General features: G+C 40.9%; 1 long non-coding RNA gene across 1 annotated transcript in view; it reads right to left on the bottom strand.

Annotated features, from left to right (window-relative positions):
- LOC125173473 (uncharacterized) overlaps positions 1–10827 on the bottom strand; it is an 84605-nt gene extending 73778 nt beyond the window's left edge. The window contains exon 1 of the long non-coding RNA XR_007155046.1: positions 10747–10827. This is a non-coding gene — a long non-coding RNA (uncharacterized LOC125173473). The remainder of the gene's footprint in view (positions 1–10746) is intronic.
- Between the last annotated feature and the right edge of the window lie 27 nt (positions 10828–10854).

The raw sequence follows: 10854 nt of genomic DNA, 5'->3' as shown, positions 1-10854 counted from the left end.
GATTGTTTTATGGCATATTGGAAGATACTTAGCACCTTCGTCAGCCCTTGCCCACTGAATGCTTCTGGAGTCTCCTAATCATTGTGATACTAAGCCCCTCAAGGACTTCTAAAGCACCACTTAAGAACTAGTGGCTTTTTATTAAAGATTTATACTTGGCATCAGGTTAAAGCAGTGCTTGAAAAGACACTGCCTCAGCTACCCCTTGTATATTGAACACCTAGAGCAGTATTTCAATTCCTACCAGTAAAACTGATGGTGCAAACAACCTTCAAAGACAAAAGGTTTTTTATTTTGCAAATAGTCTCCCTTTTGTGGTGACAACTGCTTGATAGGTTCCAAAAGAAACTTGTGGTTTCCCTTCCTAAGGGATCTTACCAATTATCCTAAATGTGCTTCTTAATTATCCTAATGTGCTTCTTGCCTAGTCTAAAAAAGTCAAATTTTAATGACCATCAAAGTACATCCAGAACCACCTTCTCCACTTCTACCACTTAGTATAATTTACTAGTTGGATTCTTCTAAGTAGTTTTCCCAACTTAAAATCACATCTTTGCCATTTTGGTGATTTCCCGGAGTTGTCAGCAATCAAAAATCACATGTGGCATTCGTCAGGGGTTACATTTCATTTTAGCTAGGAATAGTTCCTTTGCCATATCTTTTTAGGGCACTGCCATTTTTGAAGAGTATTGGCCATTTCATTTACAGAATAGCCTTTGTTTGGATTCACCTGATGATTTTCTTGAGTCCTGTACATATTACTGGTAGAAAGAAAGGCCACACATGTATTAGGTCTATTAATGCATCAATTACCAGGGAGACTAAGATGCTGTGCTCCACACTTCATTATGAAGACACTTTCAATAAGTAATTTATGGATGTGGCTTAATTTTAGATATAACCTAGAGATTACACAGCAAGAAAGATAAAAGCAAATTCTTCTAGATGGTATATGAGAAGATCAGAGGTGAAGAGACAGCCTAGACCTTGGAAATACGCTGATTCAGGCAAAGGCACTTCACTGTTTCACAGGCACTTCAACTGACTCCATATAAGGGCTGTATTTCTTTTTTGTCCTCTAGTTATCAGGATGGTAAAATGGGTGAAAACTTCACATAGAAGAAGCTATAGGGTGACCTACATTTCTTAATCTGTGTACAGCATGAAGGTAATTTAGCAATCCCAGAAAGAACCACTGAAAGCCATTTCAGTTGGTCAGCAACAGTTGAGTATCAGCAATTTGAAATGGTTAAACCTAATACAAAGCACAATCACCAACCCATTTCTGCTGCAGCGGGTCAGGAAACCGAAGTCTTGACCCTAAAAAGAACATTGCAGTTGAACCAACATTCAATAATTATGAACTTCAACTCTGAGATCAGGAAACAAGCAACGCCCAAGGGCATCTGGTTGGCTCAATGGTGAAGCATGGGACACTCAATCTCAGGGTCTTGAATTCAAGCCCCACGCTGCATGTGGAGCCTACTTAAAAAAATTTTAAAGTTCCATCTAAATCACAAGCTCTTAGGTTCTTAGAGCACCTGTCCCAGAGGGTGGGAATTTGGAACAATAGGGGAGTAGGGAGTCCACATGAGCAATTTCAGGAGGTCCATAAAACATAAAATGCAAGACTATTAATTTTTCTGGGAAAAAAAAGTCCATTTATTTACTGATTTTTTTTGAAGGAATCTGACCAAAAAAGGATTAAGAAACATAGCTTTCCTAAATGGCAACTGCCTCTACCTTCCTGGTGTAGCTTAAATTCAAGTCCTACCCTCCTGGTCCCTGTCTACCTTGCTATTTGCCAGTGCATATTATGCCTTTGTATTTCTCAAACATCCTTGATTTACCCTCTCCATGAAGCCTTTCCCACTGATGGTTTCACTTAGAATTTTACTCTAACATTTCAATGTTTTCTAAAAGGATAATTTTGCAGTATATAACAATATCACGATCACATAAAAAAGGGCAACTCCTGGGGTGCCTCAGTCGGTTAAACATCTGAATATGCCCCTCCCCCTGCATATTCTCTCTCAAACAAACTTTTAAAAGTGAGCATTTCCTTAATAGCAAACAGATGTCCAAATTTTCCCACCTGTTTTTAAGATTTTACTTAAAAAAAAAAAACTTTATTTGGGGCAACTGGGTGGCTCTGTGGGTTCAACATTCAACTTAAGCTCAGATCATGGTCTTGCTGCTATCATCGTGGAGCCCACTTTGAATACTCTGTCCCCCTCTATGCCCCGACCCAGCTCTCTCACTCTAAAATAAATTAAAAAAAAAAAGGGTTGAGAGAGTGAGCATTTGGGCATGCATAAGAAGGGGATGGGCAGAGAGAATCCCAAACAGGCCCTGCACTGAATACAGCAGAGCCCGACATGGGGATCAAACTCACAAACCATGAGATAGTGATGAGCTGAAATCAAGAATCGGATGCTTAACTGAGCCACCCAGATGCCCCCAAGTTCAGTTTCTTGATGAGAGCAGTTGATATATACATCCATCCGATGGTACATAATTCTACTTGGCTCATTTGTGATGTTAGCAGCCGCTAATGATCATTGCCTACATCTCTAATTTCATTACTACTTGTCTTTTCTTCACCTTTTACTTGGAATACCCCTGTAGAGAAAAACTTCCCCTCATAAGTACCTAGTTACCCTGAGGTACAGTTCATACAGAAAAGGATTCTTCATGTACTGCTTTTATAATGAGTTGGTTTTGTAATATTAAAGGTTAAACCAGTGAGGTTTCTTAGGGGTCACTGTGAGCTCACAGATTTTTAATATTTTTTTTATTTATTGAGAGAGACAGAGACAGTGTGAGTGGGGGAGGGGAAGAGAGAGAATCCCAAGCAGGCTCAGCACGCTCAGCACAGAGCCCAGTGCAGGGCTCAAACTCATGAAATCGTGAGATCTTGACCTGAGCCAAAACCGAGAGATGCTCAATCGACTGAGACACCCAGGCACCCAGTGTGAGCTCATGGATTTGTGTGTGTGTGTGCGTGCGTGTTTTAATATAATTTATTGTCAATTTGGTTTCCATACAACACCCAGTTGAGCTCATAGATTTTTTTAACTTCTGTGTTTCAATTCATTGTAGTTCTTAATGATGCTCAAATTGTTCTATTTTTGGCCTGTGGAAACTCTTCCTATTGGCTCTTAAGTTCTTTTGACAAGACCCTCATAGTCAAGAATAGTCTCTTTAATAAATGGTGTTGGGAAAACTGGACAGCCACATGCAAAAGACAAACCGTACCACTATCTTACACCTTACACAAAAATCAACACAAATGGATTAAAAACTTGCATGTAAGACTGGAAACCATAAACAGAAGAAAATACAAGTGGTAAGCTCCTTGACATTGGTCTTGGTGATGATTTTTGGTTTTGACACCAAAAACAAAGTCAACAAAAGCAAAACAAAACAAGTGGGACTACATCAAACCAAAAAGGTTATGCACAGCAAAGGAAGTTAACAAAATGAAAAGGCAACCTACCTGAGAAGGGATTAATATTCAAAATATATTAAAAACTCATACAGCTGAATAGTTAAAAAAAAATCCAAAAAGGGCAGAGAATCTGAACATTTTTCCAATGACAGATGGCCAACAGGTACATGAAAAGGTGTTCAACACCACTAATTATCAGGGAAATGCAAGTCAAAAACAATGGGATATTATCTCATACCTGGCAGAAAGGCTATTATCAAAAGGACAAGAAATAACAAGTGTTCGCAAGGATGTGGAGAAATGGGAACCTTTGTGCGTTGTTGGTAGGAATGTACGTTGGTGCAGCTACTTCAGTATGGAGGTTCCTCAAAGAATTAAAAACAAAACTACCATACAATCTAGCAATTCCACTTCTGGGTATCTATCCAAAGAAAATGAAAACACTTAATTCAAAAGAATACGTGCATCCCTGTGTTCACTGCAGCATTATTAACAATAGCTAAGCTATGGAAACAATCTAAGTGTCAAGATGAATGAATAAATATAAGTGATGCACGAGTATGCACACAAAGATACACACATATATACAATAAAATATAGCCATCAAAAAGAATGAAATCTTGCCATCTGTGATAACATGGATAGTTCCCAAGGGCATTATGCTAAGTCAAATAAGAGAAAAGCAAATACTGTATGATCTCACTTACATGTGGAATCATAAAAACAAAATCCCAACCTCATACATATAAACAACAGATTGCTGGTTGCTAGAGGCAGAGGTGACAAATGAGGGGGGATGAGAAGAGGGAGTGGCTGACATTAAGTGTTAGAGGTCAAAAGTTACAAGCTTCCAATTATAAAATAAGTCTTGGGGATGAAATGTACAGCATGGTGACTATAGTTAATGGTATATGGCATATTTGAAAGTTGCCGTAAAGCAATGTTAAAGTTCTCATCACAAGAAAAATAAATGTTAAAGTTCTCATGACAAGAAAAAAAATGGTAACTACTCACTATGGTGACAGATGTTAACTTACTGTGGTGATCATTTCACAATATATACAAATATTGAATCATTATGTTGTACATATGAAAATATGTCAATTACACCTCAATAAAGAAAAGTCTACCAGGATGTTACAAGTACTCATACAAGGAAAAAAAAAAAAAAAAAGACCCAGTAGACTTTAATTTCCTTTCTTACTCATATAAAAGTGTGTTCAAATCTATTGTTCATTTCTGCCTGTCCTGTGAACAGCAACTTTTTAGACTGTTACATATTTAACATTTCTTTGGGGTTTTTTCCCCCTTAAAAAGACTGCAAATGTAAGGACTACACTATATCTAAACTTGTTCAGCACATAGCCTGGTGTGAGAAAATTGGTATCCAGTAAGTATTTATGGAATTGAACTAAAAGATTGTCATCTGTCTCACTATTCTACAAGTGTCTATTGAGTCAAAAAAAAAAAAAAAAAAAAAAGGCACCACTGGAAATATTAAGCACTTACCTTTCCCCAAATGATCCAAGGGCATTGTTCAATCTCACCTTCCTAACTATTCTTTCATGTTACCGGAAGACCTACTTCAGCTAGTGAGTGTTCTTTGGAAAAGGGATTCTAAAAAATAAAAAAATAAAAATTCTAGAATAGAATGAGAAAGAATTCTCTTGAATTTTTTTAATGCTTTTAAAAAAATTGTTTTTAATGTTTTTGAGACAGAGACAGAGCATGAGCAGGGGAGGGAGAGAGAGAGAGGGAGACACAGAATCTGAAGCAGGCTCCAGGCTCTGAGCTGTCAGTACAGAGCCCGATGCAGGGCTCGAACCCATGGACTGTGAGATCATGACCTGAGCCGAAGTCGGACGCTTAACTGACTGAGCCACCCAGGCGCCCCTTTAATGCTTATTTTTGAGACACAGAGAATGCAAGCAGTAGAGGGGCAGAAAGAGGGGGACAGGATCTGAAGCAGGCTCCGTGCTGACAGCAGAGAGCCTGATGCAGGGCTCAAACTCATGAACCGTGAGATCATGACCTGAGCCGAAGTCGGACACTTAACTGAGCCACCCAGGCACCCTGTATGTGCATTTTTTTTCTTAAGGCTGAAAATCATTGTAAGGTAAAGAATATAATGGTAAATGCCTGCTTAATTTAACAAAACTACAAATTCATGTACAGATGTTTGGTCATTTATAGAAAAAAACCGTCATTCCTTAGTTGTAGTCCCCCACTCTCACTAGGTTACATTGCACCCCCTGTATCCACAGGGGAGTAAATGATACTTTGCATTTGACCATTTCAAGCCACTTTCACACAGTGTACTCCACAGTTAAACAACTGTGTCTTTTATCAATTTACACAAATCTTAAGAGTTTCATATTACACCACTATGGCTTAGGTTTTCTTCATTGGTTTTTACTTACTGTAAGATTTTTTCATTTATTTAAGAATGGAATGGGTAGAACTGCTTTCCTCAAACTCATTATGCCTAAGTACATCCAAGAACTTGAGGACAGAGTAGATATTCCTTTACTGATGTTCACCGACATTATGCAATTGTAAGCACTTCAAAGACAGCCTAACCCAGAAATTATTTTTAACTATTTTTAATTGGTTTTTTTAGGCATAGAAATAGGTTTTTTTTCCTTTTTTTAAGAAAAAGAAAATCTGGGGGCACCTGGGTGGCTCAGTCGGTTTTTGTGTTTACAAGTCTTCATCTCACAGTTTGTGAGGTCGACCCCCGCATGAGGCTCTGTGCTGAGAGCACAGAGCCTGCTTGGGAGTCTCTCTCCTCAAGGAAGGAAGGAAAGAAGGAAGGAAGGAAGGAAGGAAGGAAGGAAGGAAGGAAGGAAGGAAATAAAAAGAAAGAAAGAAAAAGAAGAAAGAAAGAAAGAAAGAAAGAAAGAAAGAAAGAAAAAGAAAGAAAGAAAAAGAAAGAAAAAAAAAGAAAGAAAGAGGAAAGAAAAAATTAACTTGAATAGTTTCCATTTAAAGTAAGAACAAATCAGGGGCACCTGGGCGGCTCAGTCAGCTAGGCATCCGACTTCCGCTCAGGTCACGATCTTACGGTCATGAGTTCCAGCTCTGAGTTGGGTTGTGTCCTAACAGCTTACAGCCTGGGGCCTGCTTTGAATTGTGTCTCCCTCTCTCTCCGCCCCTCCCCTGCTCACACTGTCTGTCTGTCTCTCTTTCTCTCTCAAAAAGAAACATTAAAGAAAAAAAATTTTTAATAAAATAAAAACACATCATATAAAAATCTTGCTACAAAGGAACAACATACTTGTGATCTCATGTCCACACTGACTGGAAAGGGAGGCATTATCCAATGACTATCAGAGGTCGACCAGCCCAAGGCCCAATTTCTAGGCCCTAAACCAACACACACACACAACCTTGGCACCCACACAACCTTCCCCATATAAACATCCAATACTTTAAACTCCCAACTGTGCAAAGTTCCAAATTTCTAACAATTATTAACACACCAGCCACTGAAACGGGGAAAGATCCCACAGGCCATTTTACTGTCTCCCTCTTTCCAGCAGGAGAAAAAAAAGTCCCTTAAGAATTGTAATTTGGACATGCTCTACCTTTAGGCTCTCAACTTTATTTTCTGCCGGAAGTAGTCTAACAGGTCAACAGATGGATAGTGAAAACAATGGAAGAGGACAGAACAAATTAGGAGAAACTAAAAGAGAATCAACATTCATTGTTGACACGGGCACTGTAAATGGTATTAGGCATTTTGCACTAATTTTTTTTTTTTTAAACGTTTATTTATTTTTGAGACAGAGAGAGACAGAGCATGAACGGGGGAGGGGCAGAGAGAGAGGGAGACACAGAACCGGAAGCAGGCTCCAGGCTCTGAGCCATCAGCCCAGAGTCGGACGCGGGGCTCGAACTCAAGGAACGTGAGATCATGACCTGAGCTGAAGTCGGACGCTTAACCGAATGAGCCACCCAGGCGCCCCAGCACTAATTATTTAAACCAACAATAGACCTACAAAACAGGCAGTATCCCCATTTCATAGATAAAAAACATATTCTGCAAGATTTAAATGACTTGCCCAAGGTAAGGAGCAAACTCAGGGTTCAACCCTAAAGCTACCTAGCTACAGAGGGTTTTCCTTTAACAACCCTACTGACTTCCTTAAGAGTCAAAGGATACAGACCTTAGTATCTTTCCACAGCCATTCCTTCCCTGCTTTCTCTACCTTGGCTACTCTTAAAACTGGCCTCCATGGGGCATGTGGATGGATCAGTTAAGCTTAAGCCTCTTGGTTTCTGCTCAGGGCAAGATCTAAGGAGAAATCAAGCCCCAAGTCAGGCTCCATGCTGACAGTATTGAGCCTTCTTGGGATTCTCTTTCCCTCTCCCTGCCCCTCCCCTACTCACACACTCTCAAAATAAAACAATAACTTAGGAAAAAAAAAAAAAAACTGGCCTCCATCTTAGCAACCAACTACCTCATTACATACCTAACACCACTGTGCTGTCAAGTTGCTATTGGTGTTTTCAACAACATCAAAACAATCCATCTCTCTCCTTCCCTCCCCTACCTCTACCCATTAACTAGAAATGTCATCTATACCCCAATATTTAGCTTTATTATCTAACATTAGATCTGGAGAAGTAGTCTGAGGTCAAGTACAAATCCTTCATTTTTCAGAAAAGGACAACCTGTGCCTAGAAAGGTTATATTTTGAAAAAGTCTGTATCTTCTAATCGCAGGAGGTTCTTCCAGAACACTGATGGTCATGGCTGCATTTAAAAAGCTTCCTCTCAGGGTGCCTGGCTGGCTCAGTCGGTTAAGCTTCCAACTTCGGCTCAGGTCATGATCTCATGATTAAAGCCTCACATCGGCTCTCTGCTGTCAGGACGGAGCCTGCTTTGAATCCTCTGTCCTCCTCTCTCTCTGCCCTTCCCCTGCTCATTCTCTCTCTCAAAATAAATAAATAAACTTAAAAAAAAATTTTAAAGCCACCTCTTTGCTGAAGATAATAGCATTCTATTCCATTCTCAAATCTGTTCTATTCTCAAATCTCTTCTGCTAGAGATCAATGCCAGGATTTGCTTCTAAGACACATATTTGTAATTCTAAATGCAGAGATTGTGAATTTACAGCAACTAAGCAAGTAAGCTTTGGGGGCTATAGTTAAATTGCCTGGGACTAGAATATTCTAAGAAACAAGTTACATATCTCAATAACCACAAGTCTGAAGGATTCAAAGGCTGACAAATAGCAATTCTGAGAGGTTACCAATTTATTTCAGGATGAATCACACAGAAAAGCAAGCCTGTGAGGTGGTCTAGAAAGCCTGTAAAGTCATGAAACATGGACCTGTAGCAAGACTATAAACATAAAAATGAAGTCAGGTCCATCAAGGCAACCAAGTGAAGAAAGTAGAGATTGGGGCAAGAGGAATGAAGTGGGGAAAAGCTTGGGACCTGGTACACACCTCATCCGTAGCAGTGTTTATGACTATTTAAGAAGGTCCATTACTAAACACAGTGAATGGCACACGGAAGTACAGTATTATGTAATGAGTGAACATATGCGGCCAATTACAAAATGGTACAAAAGAACACCCTGGGAACTCAAAATTTGCTGGGAGAGAGACCTGTCCTGTAGAAAATGTGTCCTCATGCTATGGAAACAGAGCTCATGGGACTGCTGTATAACAAACTGCACTGGACACTGAACATGGACTCTGGAAGCCATACACTAGCTGTGTAATTCTGAGCAAGCCCCTTTCACATTTCTTTGGTTCAGTTTCCCACTCTCAAAAGGTGTGGGCAAAGTTGAGATAACATGCAAAAAGGATTCAAAGCTGACACAAATTCAACTGCCTGAGTAACATCACCTCTTGCAAGTCTCGTAAGCAATCTCAAATTTAATAGGCCCAAGAGGAAATTTTCAATCATCCCCCAAAACCTGCTCCTCATCTTTCCTGTCTCAGTTTCCATACTCTAGAAGCATTCTTGCTTTCTCCACATCCAATTCATCTCCCAGTCCTATCCATTCTGACCCCCATATATCATTCACTTTTACCTGCACTGTCATCACCCTAGTTTAAACCACAATTATCTCTCACATGAATGACTGGAGCAGCCAAAATGATCCCTAGGCTTCCACTTCAGCTCTCTCAAATACAAACAGAACCATATTCTTAAAAACCTAACTGTACTTTCATGTCATTTCCCATCTAAACCCTGTAAGCTGCCCACTGTTCTCTAGAGAAAGAGGTCAAACTCCTAAACCTGGTTTTCAAGGCTCTAAATGATCTGCCCTCTGTCTCAAGCCACTTTCCCCATTCCTGATCTTGCTCCAGCACATTGGCTTTTATGCAGTCACTCGAAAGTGTTATGCTCCCTCCCGACAAACTCCTCATTCTTTGGGGTTCATTCCTACATTAGGCTCTTTTTTTACACGCTTTTATTACACTCTCACAGCATTCCGAGGTACCTACGTTATTTATACAATTATTATACAAAAGCGTACAATCACAAATGGTTATAAACCCAACGAAACTAAAAGCTTCACGAAGGTAGGCACTATTCTATCCGGTTCACTTCAGCATCCTCAGGTAAACTGGATCTGGCACACAGCTCGGGCCTGAATATTTGAATAAATCCACTGAGGTGAAGAGGGACATAGTCAACTAAAAATCTCAATTAAAAAAAAAATAAAGTTCTAACTTATACATTTGCCCATTTTGCTTCAACTCTCCCCACCTCCGTTCTCAAAAGCTCAGACCAAAATCAAATACGTCAAGGTTTCCAACCTCCCGCAACCCCGGCTTTCTCCTCCCATCACCATAAAGTTACACGTCCAAAATGAACCCATCCTAGCACTGAGACGAGCTGGAACCTGCTCCCTGCCCCTGCGGGTGGCGGGGACACGGTCGACCCGGGGAAAGTTTCCTAATCCGGACACCCGGGCTGGGAGCCTGAACACTAGTCCGCGCAGCAGTGACGCATGTCGGCAGAAGCACTTCGTCAGCTATGAAGCCACGAAGCCTAAGGCGTTTCTTTCAGACTTCTCAGACGCAATTCAAGTCATGCGTCCCAGCCTGAGCGGTTGGCCGCGAGTCGCAGACCTTCAGACGCCCATCAGAATCACGAAGGAAGGACTGAAAAGACGACGACCCTTGCGCCTCGCCCTTTAAAAAACACCCCCAATCAAGGCTTGCCGGGAGCTGAGTAAATCCTCGCGAGAATCACCGGCTTCCGCCCGCTTCCTCTACCCGGCTAGCGGGACCGGAAGGAAGGCTCCACTTCCCCGCCCCGGGACCTACCTCACAAGGCAGCGCGAACCCAGCCGTGACCAATCAGAGGACTCATTGTAGGCCGCGGCGCGGAGGGCCAATGGAAAGTCGCGACGCGCGCAGAGCTTCCCCTCTTCC

This window comes from Prionailurus viverrinus, chromosome A1 (genome assembly GCF_022837055.1).
Source record: "Prionailurus viverrinus isolate Anna chromosome A1, UM_Priviv_1.0, whole genome shotgun sequence".
NCBI lineage: Eukaryota > Metazoa > Chordata > Mammalia > Carnivora > Felidae > Prionailurus > Prionailurus viverrinus.
This window is presented reverse-complemented; position numbering and strand designations above follow the sequence as displayed.